Below are 18,910 nucleotides of genomic sequence, written 5' to 3' on the forward strand. Positions count from 1 at the left end.
TTCCAGGTATCGATCTAGTAAACCTCCTCTGAACCGCCTCCAACGCATTTACATCCTTCCCTAAGTAAGGGGATCAAAACTACACACCGTATTCGAGATGTGATCTCACATTTATCGCCGGATAGTCTGTTGTTTTAGTGATGTTGGTTGAGGAATATATATTGTCCAGAACACTGGGGATAACTGCCCTCGGAAATAGCACCATGGGATTTTTTACGTCCACCTGAGAGGGCAGACAGGGCCTCAGTTTAGCGTGTCATCCAAAAGACAGCACCTTCGATAATGGAGCACTCCCTCGGTACTGCAATAGAGTGTCAACCTGGATTTTGCACTCAAGACTCATGGGACCGTGAAGGGGCTCAGCAGCAGCGTGCAATGATGAACCAATTAATAAATCATTCTGATCTTCAGATAAATTCCCCCGATCAGACAGCATCCATTAACCATTTACTCAGGGGAAGCCCCTGATTGACACTTATCCTGATCAATGGTGGGGCGAGGACTTTAAGTGGCCCCGAATATCAAAGTGGGAGCAACATATCTGTTTGAGACAAGGCCTCGAGCCTGTCAAGCATGAGGCCTGTTTGACATTAATCTGGTTGGTTACCATGCTCTTGGTCACTTTAAAAATAAAATCTTTCAATTAAGTTTTCATTAAAAAGTAAAACTCCTCGCTCTGTGAAGGAAGTTAATGAGTATGGCATCGTAATGGTTATGTTAGTATCGCAAAATGCCGAGACAAACAATCCAGAGGACATGAGTTCACAATCCCACCAGACAATTTAACAATTTGAATTCAGCTTTAAGAATCTGGAAACTCCCAGTAAAAGCATCAGTAAAACTGGCCATGAAGTTGTCAGATTGTTGTAAAAATCCAACTAGTTCACTATCATCCTTCAGGGAAGGAATCCTGCCATTCATAGCCAGTCTGGCCTGTTTGTTTTTTATGCAGTGAGTTGTTGTGATCTGGAATGCACTGACTGAAAGGAAGGCTGAAGCAGATCCGACCGCAAGTCTCAAAAGAGAATTGGATATATACTTGAAAGAGGAGAAATTTGCAGGGCTATGGGGAAAGAGCAGAGGAGTGGGACTCTTTCAAAGAGCCAGTACAGGCAGGGTGGGCCGAATGGACGCCTTTGTGCTTTATGATTCTATGATTCGGTATGTAACTCCAGTCCCACACCAACACGGTTGACTCCTAACTGCCCTTTGACCTGGCCTAGCAATCTACTCAGGCATATCACTAAAACTGCTTCAAGAAGGAGGCTCATCACCACCTTCTCAGGGCATCTAGGGGGATGGGCATTAAATGTCTGCCTTGTCAGTGACGCCCACATCCCCAGGATGAATCAAATTAAAATTACAATGGAATGATGATCAGGGTGCCAGCCGCTCTGTAATTATAGCCAGCAGGTCAGGAACTCTGAGAGACTGTCGATTAGGCCCCGCTGCAAAGGCCTTATAAATCCAGACAATTGCAGGTTTCTGAAAATGAGGCCAAGCTGCTCGTTTGGAATACAAATGGCCTTGCTATCGCTGTATATTGCTACTACTTTATGATGACTGTGCCTCTAAGTAACCCTTTCACAGTCCCAACCACCTGGAATTCATTTACTGAAAGGGAAAGACTAAAAGACACATAACTCTGACATCCACTCCCACCACCAGAGCCTGTAAACACCAACCTCCATCCCCAATTCAGGTTGCCCTGGAGTCTTCAGGAGCGAAAGACTAAACTCCAGGCCACTGATTCAAGCAGAAAAGTCATTGGGATTAATAAAAACATTTTTAAAATTTCCTTGAACATTTAATAATTAGAAAAAAGTCTATGGGGAAAGGCTGTTTGACAGACAGTGTACAATCAATCAATGGGATAATGAAGACCCTATGCACTTTCTAATTGAATAGAAGTCTGTGCACCTTCAGGACTGACAATTCAGTCAACCAATGGTGAGAGCTAGTACTCTCCCTCGTTCCTCTCACCCTGTTTGGATCTCACTTTGTGGAATCTTGCTGTGCACAAATGGCTGTCTCATTTTCCCACATAACCAAAGTCACGACACTTCAAAGTGACTGATCACCTTTGAGGTGTTTCTGGGATGTGACAGGACACCAAACAAATAGAAGTTTTTTTCCACATCAACCTTGTCCCTCCCCCCCAATTTCCTGCTTTTTTCTCTTTTCTTTTCCGTGCCCTCTGGTCTACCTCACCCTTTTTGTTTCCCTTCTTTCCGAGTCCCTCTGGACACCCACGCATACACCTGGATTGGTTATACACGTGTCCTTTTCTTTTTAAGTTAATTTTTTTACCTTCTAAACCTCTTCCCATCTCTAGAGGAAAACCACACCGGTGAGTACGAACACAAGGGGCCTTCGGTTATGCTGGCTGTCAGTGGCCATTTTGTTTGTCTCTCCCCAATTATATTGCATTCTCCTCTTCTCCCGGAGGTCTTGCTTTCTTGCTGGGGTACACTTCCATAAGCCCCAGAAATCTCTCCTAAGAGGCAACTTTTCATCAGTGAGCCTGGAGCGCAAGCAATTGGTGTGTGGTGGTGGGAAGTGGAGGGTGGGGGAGGGGAGGAGAGGAGGTTGGAGGTCAGCCAATAACTGATGTCCACATGTTCCACTTCAGGGGAGGAGGGGGGTGAGATAGAGTTTTTGTTGGACAACAAACAGGAGAGGGAACCCTGGTCAATATTTCCCCTTTCTAACCCAGAGGTACTGAGCACAATTTTATCATGCATCAGACACGGGGCCTTCCCTGTCCCTATGGTTCAGTTCCTCCCTCAGCCATCAGGGCGTCTGCTCACAAGCCCGCTCTCCTTCTGTAGCCACTGTGTCATCAGTGGCAAGAAGCCAAAGGCAGTGATTCACTCATTTGGAGTCTCGCTCAATTCGGTTAAAAATGTTGGCGTCTTTCATCTCAAAGTAAAAATGACTTCAGCTACTTACTTAATGGGTTTTCTCAGCTCCCTTGGAAGCCTAGCCTCTTAAAGCATTGGGTAGTTGAGTCATCCACAGATAGCAAAGTCCCAGGTTGGACTCTAGGTTTGTGCTTTGCGTCAGCATTGCTGTTTGAAATGTGACCAAATGGCTGCCACATCTCCTGCTTTACAACAGTGACGACACTGCATTGGCTGCAAAGCGCTTTGGGACAGTCCGGAGGATGTGAAAGGTGATATATCAATGTAAGTTTGAGTACAACTGGGCTGTGATGCATCCCCTGCAGTTGTACAGCCAACACTCCGAGTTTAGATACACTGGGAATATTGGCCACATGAGTGAATCCTGGCTCTTGTGGAACCACAGCCCCTGAAAGGAGCTCATGTCTTCAGAGAAGCATGGGGAAAGAATTGGCAGAGTGAAAAGAGCAAAGGAAAACGACTATGATCAGCCTCAGACCTCCCGAACTCAAACCTTGTTCCTAATATTTCCACATGTTGGCACCTGTATAGCTCTGAAACCGGCCCAGGTTTCAGTAAAGCCGCCACCCCTCCCCAACACACCACCACCCCCAGGCCCTAGCATGGCCTATCTCTGCAGGCCGCCTCCTGCCTGCCACCAACACCAAAAAACAAAGCCTCCAACATACAGGCCCAAAAAGGCGTGATGACTGCTTTCAAAATCAGGCCTAGTGCCCAACTTCAAAACCTCAGCCTGCACCAGCCAACAACCTCTCATTCACTGACATTCACTGGAGGATAGCTGTGCTGGTATCTCAGTCAACAGAGCTTAGATATCAACAGTGGTTCAGTTGATAGCACTCTCAAGTCAGAAGATCACGGGTTCAAGACCCACTCCAGAGAGTTCAAAATCTCAGCTGACACCCCAGTGCTGTACTGAGAGAGTACTGCACTGTCAGCGATGCCAGCTTTCGGATTCAGATGTTAAATAGAGGCCCTGTCTACCCTCTCAGTTGGATGTAAGCCATTCCAATAGCAGCGTTGCGAAGAAAAGCAGGAGAGTTCTTCCTGGTGTCTAATATTTATCCCTCAACCGACACTGCTGATTGTGGGAGCTTGCTGTGCGCAAATTGGCTGCTGTGTTGCCTACATTACAACAGTGACTACACTTCAAATGTACTTCACTGGCTATAAGGTGTTTTGAAACAGCTCGAAAGGCGCTTTAGAAATGCAAACCTTTTTTAAGATACAGAACCCACTTCCACATTAGGTGGGGCCCAGGTCGAAGATCTCACTGGACTGTGAGGAGGAGAAGCCTTTGTGAATGATTTATGGAGGAAAGCTGACTGAATTGTTTAGAAAGCTGAGTGAGTAAAGGCGCCACGTGTCGTTGGACAGAGTCACACTCAGTAAGTAAAGGACGCATACACCCTCCAGGATTATGCTGTAGTCTCCGAGAATCAAAGATTCATCCATCGCAGACAACTGTTGCAAACAATCTGGGAGAAAAATTATAGGGATGTTAAAAATATTGCATTTTTTTTTTCGTATTCTTTAAACAGTTTTGGTTACTCATTATAAAAATTTTGGAGTTCGGGGTGAAAAACTGTTTGATCGTCTAGATTCAACCCATTGCTCTCCCTCTCTCTCTCTCTCTGTCCTGCTCTCTCTTTGTGCTGCTCTCCTCTCTCTCCCTCCTGGTCTCTCCCTGTCTCTCTCTGTCCCACCATCTCTCTCTCTCTGTCCTGCTCTCTCTTTGTGCTGCTCTCCTCTCTCTCCCTCCTGGTCTCTCCCTGTCTCTCTCTCTCTGTCCCACCCTCTCTCTTTCTCTCTCTGCAGCTCTCCTCTCTGTGTCCTGGTCTCTCCCTCTCTCCCTGTCCTACCCTCCCTCTCTCTATGCATCTCTCTTCCCTCCCCATATGTGCCCACACCATCCATTACCCACTTTCCTACTGCCTGACTGTGGATTGTTTTATTAGCTGGTCAATTCTGAAGGTTGAAATGAGAACCAGATGTTCTTCAATGAGTGCCACCACCATCACAGCCAGGGGAAACAAATGTATCTAAAGAAGTCAGTTTTAATTATTAATTATGCAGCATGGCAGCTCTAATTTTAAGTGTTAATTATTAAAATGTGAGATCTATGGAAATAATGTATAATGGTGTATAAAGAAGCATTAATTATTGATGCTGAAATTTGCCCCATGGGCCTCTACTCATGAATTCTCAAACGGGCCAAGTTCCTAGTTAATCAGCCATTGGGTCACATGTTACCTTCACACGTGGCCTATCTAAACTGGCATAAGCCTTTCCCCCTGCTGGATCCTGAGAAGCACACGACTAACATCCCAGGAAAGGTTGAGAGTCTGCATTAGAGAAGAATTTAACTCGATCCCACTGTCCTGCTGAGCTGTTACTTGTTAGATTTGTGTATCTGGGTTTAGCTTTTGAGAACAAAGTGTAGGCCGGCCTCAGAAGAAGCCTTTTTACCCATTGAAGTGGCTTTGGCCTTTACGTCATTTAAGATAATTAACAAAAGAACCAGAAAGGGAGAGATGAGATTTTCTTTTTTTTACACAGAGAGTTCCTATGATCTGGAGTGAGCCATCGAAAAATTACGGCACAGAAGGAGGCCATTCAGCTGCTCGTGTCTGCACCAGCCGAAAAAACTAGCTGCCCAATCTAATCCCACCTTCCAGCACCTGGTCCATAGCCTTGCAGGTTACAGCACTACAGCTGCATGTCCAGGTACTTTTTAAATGAATTGAGGGTTTCTGCCTCCACCACCATTCCTGGCAGTGAATTCCTTATACGCACCATCCTCTGGGTGAACAAGTTTTTCCTCATGTCCCCTCTAATCCCTCTACCAATCACCTTAAATTTGTGCCCCCTGGTAATTGACCGCTCCGCTAGGGGAAACAGGTCCTTCCTGTCTACTCTATCTAGGCCCTTCATAATTTTGTACACCTCAATTAAGTCACTCCTCAGCCTCCTCTGTTCTAAGGAAAACAACCCTAGCCTATCCAATCTTTCCTCATAGCTGCAACTTTCAAGCCCTGGCAACATTCTTGTAAACCTCCTCTGTACTCTCTCCAGAGCAATTATATCCTTCCTGAATGGGTGGTGGAAGCAGATTCAATAACAACTTTCAAAAGACAATGGGATAAATGCATAAGGAAGTATTTGCAGGACTAAGGGGAAAGAGTAGAGGAGTGGGATTAACCGGATAGCTGTTTCGAAGAGCCAGCATGGGCATGACAGGCCGAATGACCTCCTGCAAGCTGAGACTGAGTAAATTGGACTCTGCAGTTTAGAAAAACGAGAGGTAATCTCATTGAAACATGCAAGATTCTTACGGAGCTTGACAGGGTAAACACTAAGAAGTTGTTTTCCATGGCTGGGAATCTTGAACATGGGGGCACAGTCTCAGGATGAGCGGCCGATCGTTCAGGATTGAGAAGAGGAGAAATTTCTTCACTCAGAGGGTTGTGAATCTTTGGAATTCTCTACCCCAGAAGGTTGTGGATGCTCCATTGTTGAATATATTTAAGGCTGGGATAGACAGAGTTTTGGCCTCTCAGAGAATCAAGGGACATGGTGAGCAGGTGGGAAAGTAGAGTTGAGGCAGAAGATCAGCTTTGATCATACTGAATGGCGGAGCAGGCTCGAGGGGCTGAATGGTCTACTCCTGCTCCTATTTCTTATGTTTCTCCATGCTGTATGATTCTATATTCATTCCTGAGATGTGATCATCATTGCCCATCCCTAATTGTCCCTTCCTGGAATGCTGCAGTCCACACGGTGAAGGTGCTCCCACAGAAGTGTTACCGAAGAGAGTTCCTGGATTTTGACCCAATGATGATGCAGGAATGGTGATGTTTGTCTAAGTCAGGATGGTGCGTGACTTGGAGATGAGCTTGGGAGATGATGGTGTTCCCATGCACCTGCTACTCTTGTCCTTCTAGGTGGTGGAGGCCACGAGTTTGGGAGGCATATTACTGTACTACTCCTCGTCCTCTGATTGCACTCTGTAAGGCTCCTTGGACAGTTTTGTACATTGAAGGTGCTATACAAATGCAAGTTGTTGGTGTTAATGATGAACGCCTGACAGCTCTTCTGGTTCTTGGCCCTATCAGTAAATGGTAGGCCAAACACTTTTCACTATAGATTGTGTCCCATAAGCTGGTTCCTAGGCACCAATTCTGCTGTTCAAACACAACCAGGACCACGTGAGACTCCTGCAGAAAGCTTCACTGCGTGTCAGTGGTGTACAAGGGTTTGACCTGGGAGGCATAAATATCATATTCAAGAGCCCTGGCAGCATAATTGTTCTTTTAGTTGTTGGGGTGTGAGAGACCCTGACAAAGCAGTGTTTACTCTCCATTCTGAGTTAGCCAAGGCCATTAAGGCTCCACCACATAATGTGGGGACTGGAGTCACATGTGGACCAGAGGAGGCCCAGGTGCAAGATTCCCTTCAACAACTTGTATCCCTAAAGCGTCTTTAAATAGACAAAGGTTTCACTGAAGTGTAATCAGACAAAAATTGTCAGAGCCTGAGCCAAAAAAGGAAGTTTGGGGTATGGGGCAACTAAAAACCTGGTCAAACTGGTGGGTTTTAAGGAGGGTTTTAAAGGAGGAGAAAGATTTTTAGAGGTGGAGAGTAAAGTACTGTGCAGCCACCTATGTGCGGGATCGCAGGCATGGGGGATGCACAAGAAACCAGAATTTGGGGAACGCAGAGACCTTAAGAGGGTTGTAGAGGCTGGAAGAGGTTACAGGAAGGATGGGGGAGGGGGCAGGGGGCGGTGAGGCCATGGCAGGATTTAAACACAAAAATGAGAATTACAAATTTGAGTTGTTGAGGGAGCCAAAGTGAATCAGCGAGCACCATGAGGGTGGAACCTGGTGTGAGACGGAATACCGGAGACGGAGTTTTAGATGAGGTGAAGAACAGTCGTGGGCCAGTGTGGATTTTACAACAATCCAAGAACTTGCATGGTCATTTTATTCTGAACCTGCGCACAGGTTTATTCAATTTAAATGACCCCAGTGTTGTGAAAGCAGGTCTGAGCAGTAGCTTCCGCTGCACTGGTCTGGACACTTCAAACAACACTGCACAGTCATTAGATGTAGGGAGCCAGTTTGATCCAGTCAGAACACTTCAAAGGGGTTCTGCAAAATTTTAACTGACTAGAGCAGACAGCTAGCCACTAGACTGATCTGAAGGGATGGTTGTCAAAGGCATCTTCCTACGCCTACCCCTTCACTTAAATCTCCTACTCACACTTCAGCCTCTGCCTCCACAGTGTTAGAGTGAACTTCAGTATGTTCAGATGAACAGGGCTTAGGAAATAACCGGCTGCTCCGATTAAGGATTTCAATTGTCCCAGACTGCGTGTGGATGAGTGCCCATTCCAACATCCTCACATGCATTAGCTGCAAACTCCATCTTGGGACCTGTCCACAGATCCCTGAAGGACAGCTTGTCCAGATGGTCAAGAAGGTATATGGGATACTTGCCTTTATTAGCCGAGGCATAGAGCTGGGAGGTTATGCTGGAACTGTATAAAACACTGGTTTACTGGTCCACAGCTGGAGTACTGTGTGCAGTTCTGGTCACTGCATTATAGGAAAGATGTGATGGCACTAGAGAGGGTACATAGGAGATTTACAGAGAATGTTGCCTGGTCTGGAGAATTTTTTTTAAAACTATTTTTTATTTGTTCGTGGGATGTGTGTGTGCTTTGCTGGCCAGGCCAGCATTTATTGCCCATCCCTAATGGCCCTTGAGAAGGTGGTGGTGAGCTGCCATCTTGAACTGCTACAGTCCATATGAGGTAGGTACACCCACAGTGCTGTTAGGAAGGGAGTTCCAGGATTTTGACCCAGTGACAGTGAAGGAATGGCGATATAGTTCCAAGTCAGGATGGTGTGTGACTTGGAGGGGAACTTGCAGGTGGTGGTGTTCCCATGCATCTGCTGCCCTTGTCCTTCTAGTTGGTAGAAGTCACAGGTTTGGATTATTTCATGGGATGTGGGTGTCACTAACAACTAATTGGTCATTTCAGAGGGCAGTAAAGAGTCAACCACAGTGCTGTGGTTCTGGAGTCACATGTAGGCCAGACCAGGTAAGGATGGCAGATTTCCTTCTCTAAAGGACATTAGTGAACCAAATTAGTTTTTATGACAATCAATGATAGCTTCATGGCACCATTACTGAGACTAGTTTTCAATTTGACATTTTTAATTAACTAACTTAAATTCCACAAGCTGCTATGGTGGATAGGAAGGCCCTATTCCCCTTGGTTGAAGGGTCCATAACCGCGTTGGGGTGGGGGCAAAGATTTAGTGTAGGAGGTATAGTATTTAGAGGGGATTCGAGGGGAAATATTTTCACCCAGAGGATGGTGGGGATCTGGAACTCACTGCCTGAACGGGTGCTGGTGGCAGAAACCCTCATAAAATTTAAAAAGTACTTGGAAAGTGCCATCAATACAAGGCTAGGGAACAATAAACTGGAAAGTGAGATTAGGCTGGACAGCTACTTATTGACCGGCAGGGACATGATGGGCTAAAAGGCCTCCTTCCATGCTGTAAAATTCTATGATTCTAAGAGGGATCGATGCACCCTCTGCAGGTTTAGCAATTAATTCCCTTCCTTTCTCACTGGCTCCTTGGTCTGTAAGGATCTGATACTAATACATTTTCAATAGTGGTTTTAATGTAAAGCCACAGTCAAGTCACACAGCGTTGTGGCCTGTTACACCACACACAGAATACATAATCCTTTCACAAAACCCAGCTTTAACTGAGCATATCAAAAAGAACTACAGGTAACCTGGCTTGATCCCGATTACCTACAACAGGCCAGCTGTAAGGAATTAGAGCGCCATTATTGAACATGTAGAAAGGAGGAAAGAAAGAACATGAATTTCTGTAGCACCTTCCATGACCTCAGGATGTCCCAAAGGGCATTTAGAGCCAATTGAGTACTTTTTGAAGTGTAGTTACTGTTGTAATGTAGGAAAAGTAGTGGTCAAGCAAGCTCCCACAAACAGCAATGTGACCAGGTAATCTGATTTAGTGGTGTTCCTTGAGGGATAATTATTGACCAGGACTCCCCTGCTCTACTTTGAAATTGTATTGCTTATGTCCACCTGAGAGGATGACAGAGCGTCCGTTTAATGGCTCCTCGGAAAGACAGCACCTCTGACAGAGCAGCATTCCCGCAGTACTGCGCAGGGAGTCTCAGCCTAGATCTTTACACTCACGTCTCTGGGACTTGAACCCACAACCTTCTGACTCAGAGAGTGACAGTTAACCCATTTACAGCCACTCATACCACGAGAGAACACCAGCCTCTGTTAAACAGGAATGGGGACAGGATGAGAGGATGTTGGTGTGTCTTTTGTATCCTGTTATGGTAAACGCTGCAGCCAGCAAACCCTGGTCTGCACTGAGGCGGGCACCAGGGAGGGGAAAGGCCAGCCAGGATTCCAGAGGGCCATGCAGTGACCCACATCGTGGAAAGTGAGCAAGTGGTTGGCAAGTGAAGACAGGGTCAATCTCAGCTTTGATGGACCTCACCTCCACCACCCACTCCACCCATCCCCCCGAGCCCCATTCATCCAAGTCACAAAGCCCAGCTGACCACTACCCACTCGGACATTAGAAAGAAATTATATAGCACCTCCCATTACCTTAGGGCATTGCAAAACAGTTCGCAGCCACCTTTTCTAAAGTGAATTTATTGTTATAATGTAGGAAAGCCGTATTGTATTGGAGGGCAACCATTCAGGAAAGGAAATGGTGCTGGGTTTTATCGACGTTCTGCTGATCCAACTGTCTTGGGATAGGTTTACTTGGCAACTAGCACAGTACTGGGCCTCTTGTGCCATCTATAACTGAATTATAATGTTTAGTAAACCTCAATCATCAGTGTTTCAATTGATTTCATCCTGTTTTTCTTATAGATTCAAAAAATTCTTACATAATAACGTTGACCTGGGAGGATTGTGGGGCGGGGGGGGGGGGGGTGCGCACAGAGAAGGGGTAACACAGAGGGGATCGATTGGCATATAAATTAGTGATCTGGTTCTGTTAAGTAACTTGCAGAGGACTCCCTTAGCAACAAACCTTTACCTCCAGGCTGAAGTGGAGTAGCAAGAGGACAACAGCAGTGCAATTAAATCTGCCATCACCACAGTGAGTAATCTATAGGAGGTTAAAGGGGCTGACATGGGGAGAAGGTGCCACATGATCACAGCATATTTAGGCCTCTACTTTTAAGTCAGTGCTGTCTACTACAACTCAATCCGACCCCTTCCCCTCCCCCATATGCACTTATTTCGTTTAACAAGAAGATAAGGAGCCTGGTTTACGACCTTCTCCTGTTTGCAGGGAAAATATCATTCTAATCCAGGTGAGGGGCCTGTTCTGTGTTGTGCAAATAACAGGACTCCAGCCTACAGTGAGGGCCAAGTCTGAGCTGCACTCCGCTCTCACTGTGAGCAGGTTCTCGGGGGCTACAGTGCTTTCAATGTTGGATTGACAAGGTGCCTCTTACCATCAACCTGCAAATAACAACAACTTGTATCTATTTAGCACCTTTAAAGTAGTAAAACATCCCAAAATTCTTCACAGGAGTATTATCAGACACAATTTGAATGATGGAAAGAGGGAGAAGGGGAGATGGAAGAGGGAGTGGGGATGATAGGGGGGGGGGGTGCAAGAGAGTGAAAGAGGGATAAGAGAGTGGGAGAGATGGGAGATGGGGTGGGAAAAGAGAGATGGGAGAGGAGAAATGGGAGTTAGAGAAGGGAGCTGGGTAGTTTGGGAGAGAGGGGAAGATGGAGAGAGAGACAGGGGAGATGATGGAGAGGGAGATAGGGAGAGGGAGAAAGGGAGGGGAGAGGGAGAAGGGGGGCATGGAAGAGGGGGAGATGGGGAAGGGAGATGGGGAAGTGAAGGGGGAGATGGAAAGAAGGGGAGATGGGGAAAGGAGATGGAAGAGGCAGAGGGGGAGATGGAGGGAGAGGGAGATGGGGAATGGAAATGGGAGAGGCGGAGATGGAGGAGAGAGATGGAGGGGGGAGATGGAGAGGGGAGACATGGAGAGGGGGAGGCGGAGTGGGAGATGGAGAGGGTTGAGATGGAGAGGGGAGAGATGGAGAGGGGAGACATGGAGAGGGGGAGGCGGAGTGGGAGATGGAGAGGGCTGAGATGGAGAGGGGAGAGATGGAGAGGGGGAGGCGGAGTGGGAGATGGAGAGGGCTGAGATGGAGAGGGGAGAGATGGAGAGGGGGAGGCGGAGAGGGGAGACATGGAGAGGGGGAGGCGGAGTGGGAGATGGAGAGGGCTGAGATGGAGAGGGGGAGGCGGAGTGGGAGATGGAGAGGGCTGAGATGGGGAAGGAAGGTGGGGGAGGTTCGGCTACACTCGTAAAACTGCCTCCTTGGTTTAAGAACATCCTCAGTTTCCTACTGCACCCAGCGTTTGTGAAATTCCTGAGAACACAGTGCAGGCAAAGAATGATGGGCTGCAAGGCAAAAAAGTGCCCTGTCACTGTTTGGAAAGTACAGTTCAGCGTCTTTTGTAAGTTGAGATTTCTCCCCTCCTTTTGGGTAGCTGCTGAATCTAGCTGGGATAAAGTTTGACAGCCAATCAGACCTCCAGTGCTTCACTACAATCATCATTCCTAACGCGTCAGCCTTAATAGTGGGTGAAGCTGTTCTACCAAGGTGCGGAGTGGAATCACAACAGAGCCCACAACTCAGCCACTATCCAAACACACATAGAGACATCTATATACAGACAGACACACATACACATATATAACATTCGCACCACACAACTGCCAAGCAATGACAATCACCAATAAGAGAGAATCTAACCATCTCCCTTGACATTCAATGGAATTACCATCGCTGAATCCCCCACTATCAACATCCTGGAGGTTACTATTGACCAGAAACTAAACTGCAGAATGTTAATTATGTGATTATATGCAGGTGAAGGGAGTTAATTGGGGTTTTAGTTGAGCACTTAAAAGGAGACATTCACTGGGACTGGGGAAGGTTTTTGAGTGAGGAGCTACATGTTTGTAATCCTTTTACTTTGCACAATAAATGTGAAACTGAGTAAATACATGCTCCAGACTTACATAACAAGCTTTCTGGAGTTTAACATAGAAGCCATATAAATACTGTGACTACAAGGTCAGATGCTGGGAATTCTGAGGCAAGTAACCCAATTCCTGACTCCCCAAAGGCTGTCCACCATCTACAAGGCACAAGTCAGGAGTGTGATGGAAGGCTCTCCATTTTCCTGGATGGATGCAGCTCCAACAACACTCAGGAAGCTCAACACTATACAAGTCAAAGCAGCCCGCTTAACAGCACCCCATCCACCAACTTAAACATTCACTCCCTCCACCACCAACGCACAATGGCAGCAGTGTGTACCATATACAAAATGCACTGCAGCATCTCACCAAGACTTCTTTGACAGTACCTTTCAAACCCACGTCCTCTAAAACCTAGAAGGACAAGGGCAGCAGAGACATGGGAACACCACCACCTACAAGTTCCCCTCCAAGGTCACACACCATCCTGATTTGGAACTATATCGCCGTTCCTTCACTGTCACTGGATCAAAATCCTGGAACTTCCTAACAGCACTGTTGGTGTGCCTGCACCAGATGGACTGCAGCAGTTCAAGATGGCGTCTCACCACCACCTTCTCAAGGGCATTTAGTGATGGGCAACAAATGCTGGCTCAGCCAGCGACGCCCACATCCTATGAAAGAATAGGGAAAAAAATACACACATGCACAGCTCTGCGAGAAAGGAGATTACTGAATTATGATCTGAATTAGGACTGCCTACTTCTTTTTCTCCTGCAAAACCCAATGTAGAACCTACTCCAGGCCAAAGAAACTAAAGACCAAGCCCGGGGCGCTCCTGATTTAACTGGCTCAGTACCACAGCAGGCAGTGCACGCCCACAAAGCCAGTGCGGAGCCGAGCGACTGCAGACTAATATTGCACTAGGGCAAGTTATGGAAAGGAAACAGCAGAGAAAATGAAGCAGTTGAGTAAGGGCTGCACTGAGGTAGTCGGACGTGCCAGTGACAACACCAGGAACCGTTAAACATTAAACTCAACTACACATAGTCATACAACATTGTCCAGCCTAATATACAACCTCACTGATAACTTCTGCACCCAATACAATTAACTTGATCCGCCTGTTATCAAGACTGAACAAACAGGCACCATGATTAGAAGGACCCAACCAAACTTAGCCGCCTAGAACAGGTGGTAACCAAAACTGGCACAAGGTGTGGTATTTTCTGCACTAGCAAAGCTCCTGTGGCTGTAAAATCTACCATTGACCATAAAATTAATCACCTACATAATGAAAATGAGCAAAAGGAATCACGGCATTCCAATGAAATAAAAAAAATCCTAATTTGCTTCTAGGAGTTTTGTTAAAGGTGCCATAAAGTTTAATGGCTTTGCCTTTAGGGGTGCAGGGCAGGTGGATGAAATAGTCTTAACCACACAGAATAGAATATGTCCACCCTTTGCAGAGGATGCAACCTGTACCTACCCTCAATAGAAGAGCTGGGTGGTATCGCAGCAAGAGATTTCCCCAAGCATCAGGTGTAACTAAACCATACATACTGATATAGTGGGCACACTAGCCAAGCCTATGGGCGAGAGCCAGGGCCACTCTCAAAGCAGGTGTAACAACTAGATGTCCCAATCATTTCCAGAGCTTAAGGTCACCAATAGCGGAGCGATTTTACTGTATTTTAAAATTCTCATCCTTGTTTCCAAATCCCTCCACTACCTCGTCCCTCCCTATCTCTGTTATATCCTCCGGGCCACAACCCTCTGAGATATTTGCTCTCCTCTAATTCCGGCCTCTTGCGCATCTCCAATTTCCTTCACTCCATCATTGGTGGCCATGCCTTCAACTGCCTAGGCTCTAAGCTCTGGAATTCCCTCCCTAAACCCCTCCGCTTCTTTACCTCTCTCTCCTCCTTTCCGACACTCCTTAAAACCTACCTCTTCAATCAAGCTTTTGGCCATTTGACCTAATGTGCAGCTCGGTGTCATATTTTGTTTTATAATGCCTCTGTGAAGCACCTTGGGATGTTTCATTATGTTGAAGGTGCTATATAAATGCAAGTTGTTGTTATTGATGATTAAAATGGAGGGTGCTCAAGAGGCCAGAATTGGAGGAGTGCAGAGAGCTCGGAGGGTTGTGGGGCTGGAGGAGATTACAGAGATAGGGTGGGACGAGGCCATGGAGGGAGCTGAAAACAAGGATAAGAATTTTTAAATTGAAGCGTTGCTGGACGGGGAATCATTGTAGCTCAGCGAGTGCAGGGATGCTGGATGAACGGGACTTGGTGCAAGTTAGGATATGGTCAACACAGTTTTATATGATTTACAGAGGCTGTAAGATGGGAGGCCGGCCAGGAGATCATTGAAATACTTGGAATAGAAACTCAACACGCACGCAAATGGCAATGTTAGCGTGCGTGTGTGATGTAGCAATATGTCCTTTGGCACATGCTCACTACCTTTTTATACAACTAGCCAACAGTTGAAATGTGCCCTCACTCCTCCACTCCCAAGCAATTATGGCTTCTGTCCGTCAATCCTAAAACGTTATTGAAAACGACTCCACAAACACCCGAGGCCCGGAGTGATCTATTGAAGGCAGATTTGCAGCACCTTTTCGAGGGAGAGATTACAAACCCCTCCAAGAGAGGAGCTAGCCGACCAAAGCTAGGCATGAACTCTTTGCTGTAATCGCATGTGGACAGAATAGAGAAACTGGGATTGTTCTCCTTAAAGCAGGAAGATTTGACAGAGGTGTTCAAAATTATGCAGGCCTCTGACTGAGTAAATAAGATGAAACTGGCAGGAGGGACGGTAACCAGGGGATACAGATTTAAGATAATTGGCAAAAGAATCAGAGGAGATATTTGGGAAAAATAAATACACAGCGAGTCGTTGCGAGCTGGAATGCACTGCCTGAAAGGGCAGAAGCAGATTCAACAGTAATTTTCAAAAGGGAGTTGGATAAAAGAGAAAGACAGAAAGACTTGCATTTATAAAGCATCATTATGATCTCACGATGTCCCAATGTGTAATTTTAAAGTGCAGTCATTGTTGTAACGTGACAGTCAATTTGCGCACAGCAAGCTCCCACAAGCAACACTGTGATAATGACCAGATGATCTGCTTTAGTGATGTTGGTTGAGGGATAAATACTGGACAGGGAGAACTACCTTGCTTTGCTTTTAAGTAGAGCCTTGAGATCTTTTATTCCCAACGGAGAGAGCAGACGGGGCCTCGGTTTTACTTCTCATCAGAAAGACACCACCTCCCTCAGTATTGCACTGGAGTACGCGAAAGGGAAAAATTTGTAAGGCTGAGTTAGAAAGAGCAAGGGAATGGGACTAATTGGATAGATCTTTCAAAGAGCTGGCAGTCAGCATGATGGGCTGAATGGCCTCCTTCTGTGCTGTGTGATTCTATGAACAGGAGTTATCTAGCAGGTGTATTTATTTCGTCTGAGATAGAATTGATGAAAAAATATACGAGCTGGGGGTTGGACATTCAGGCACTTGGCTTTTAAGTAATAGAACCACATTGAGTGTAACCTGGCAGTACTTTGCCCACTATAAATCATACCAAATGTAAAGAAAGGGAGAGGTAGAAAGGACTGGGAATTAAATACATCACCATTAAACACTCACAGGAAACAAGGCAGGTTTTCTGAGGCATTATCATATAATGAATCATTTGAATCGAGAGACGTGATCAGCAGCTAAGAATGAGAATGAAAGAATTTATTCATTCTTAATAGGCCCTTCAGCCAAACCTTCAGTTGAAAGCCTCTGAATGCACTGAGTTAAATTCACATTAGGACTGATGATCACACAGATACTGGAAGTCATTTTATGGAGGACTGGAGACTGCTGATGTTCTCCACCGCACCACTTCCCCAAACCCCGCCCTCCCCCCCACAACGGTCCCCGGAACATTCCGAGCTCTTCCAACCCAGCACCCAGTGCAGTGTGGTCTCAGCTCCCCCAGCAGGAGGTGCTCATGATCAAGCGAGTGGGATTATGACCTAAGGAAGAGTACACAATGAGAAAAGCCCCCTTCAGCCCTCCGATCCTCCTCCTTCTTGTGCAGAGTGTATCTGGGGACTATGGCTGGTTTCATCCTAACTGCCGAACCAATGAATGAATGAACCGAATGAAAGGCCAAGTTCTTCACAGCTGCTCCAGCCAGCCTTAGTGGGTTGGGGCAAGGGTACTTTGAGGAGCAATGGCCATGCTGAGACCTACCTGTGGGCCTTGTCCGATACAAAAGCAACTACATACTCCCCTCAGTTTCTGAAGGAGTTGATTCAGAAAATGGAGTTCTACAGCTCCCGAAAAGAGGAGCAGGATTTACATAAAATTACAACACAGGAACTGGCCATATGGCCAACAGGTCCAATCATGCTCCACAACAAATCTTCTCCCACCCCATTTCCCTTATCACACCCTCTATCAACATTCCCACCTCACCCACCCCGACAACCTCATGCACTCTTCTAGCATCCCTATAGTGCAGTAGGTAGTATTCTTGCCTGCTTAGTCAGAAGATTGTGGGTTCAAGTCCTCCTCCTGTGCAGTACTGAGGGAGTCTTTCAGAAGAGTTTCTAAAGTGAGGCCCTGCCTGCCCTTATTTCAAAGAAGAGCAAGGGAGCTCTCCCTGGTGTCCTGGGCAATATTCATCCCCCAACATTACTAAAACACATCAGATCATTGTAACATTGCTGTTTGTGGGAGCTTGCATTGTGCAAATTGGCAGCTGCATTTCCCCAGTGACTGTGCTTCATTGGCTATAAAGCACTTTGGGACATCCTGTAGTTGCGTAAGTCACTATATAAATGCAAACTCTTTCTTCCTTATTATTACTGACACCTTTTCTTTAAAACTGTGTCTTCTCAGTCTCCAGTCTTGGGAATCCATCCAGTTAGGGGTTCTAGCAGGTATTTGAGACCCATACCGCGGGAACCACAGGAGCAGAAACTCCCAAAAGCCAGTGTAAAAGCAGCTACTGAGTGAGGCTGCCTGCTGCAAATATGGGCCACAGAGACCCTGACTCACCTGGTTCTTCCAGCTGAGGTGACACTGTGTGGGGAGAGGCAGCATTCAAACAGATATGAAACAAGGTGACTAAAGTGATGGGTTTTACGCCAAATAGATGAGGTCAGGTTTTTTTTAGCAATTAGCATTTCTAGGTTAGATGTCAAGAGTTGGTTCCCTTCCCAGAGAATAGTGGAGCTCTGGAACAGGCTGCCACCTCGTGCGGTGAACACTGATTTGCTGAATTACTTCAAGTGAGTGATGGACCGATTACTGATGGAAGTGGAGATCATCTCAGACAGTAGGTAGATACTGTATCACATTAAGCAGGGCCTCTCCCATCTCCTGGGCTACTTTCGAACACCTAAGGAGATGGGAGAAGAACTTCCCAGATATATTTATTTTCCCAAATTGGCTTGGGAATTTTTTGGATTCTCTCAGGAGATCACCTGGTTTCGGGGTGGAATGGGGTGCAGGAGTGTGTACGTGAGGGATCACGATTGTGCGGGGCAGGCCGGAATCACCAGACGGTCTTTTCCCATCTGTCACTGTTCAGGCACTCAGTAGAAAGAATTCAGCAGGTGGATCAACTCCTGACAGAAAAAGGGGGAAAACAAACTCCTCGGAGAGCTCTCCCAGAAATGTGCTGGAATCTCAGTCAATGCCAAGTGCTTTCAGCACATGTTGTCAACCCTGGCCTACATCCAGCGGCTCCTGAGAGTTATTTAAACAAGGAAATACTGCAGTTAAGTGCTGCTGAAAAGTGATATATTGTTTTTACAGTTACAAAGGAGGCCATTTAGTGAGATGATATCTAATAATTAAAGGGCAAGTCTCCAG

At 46.4% G+C, this 18,910-nt stretch overlaps 1 protein-coding gene across 2 annotated transcripts in view; it reads right to left on the reverse strand.

The window, feature by feature from the left end:
* The window catches only part of kif26ba (kinesin family member 26Ba), a 527,333-nt gene that overhangs the window by 419,612 nt on the left and 88,811 nt on the right, over positions 1-18,910 (reverse strand). The window lies entirely within an intron of this gene.

Source organism: Heterodontus francisci, chromosome 13 (genome assembly GCF_036365525.1).
Source record: "Heterodontus francisci isolate sHetFra1 chromosome 13, sHetFra1.hap1, whole genome shotgun sequence".
NCBI lineage: Eukaryota > Metazoa > Chordata > Chondrichthyes > Heterodontiformes > Heterodontidae > Heterodontus > Heterodontus francisci.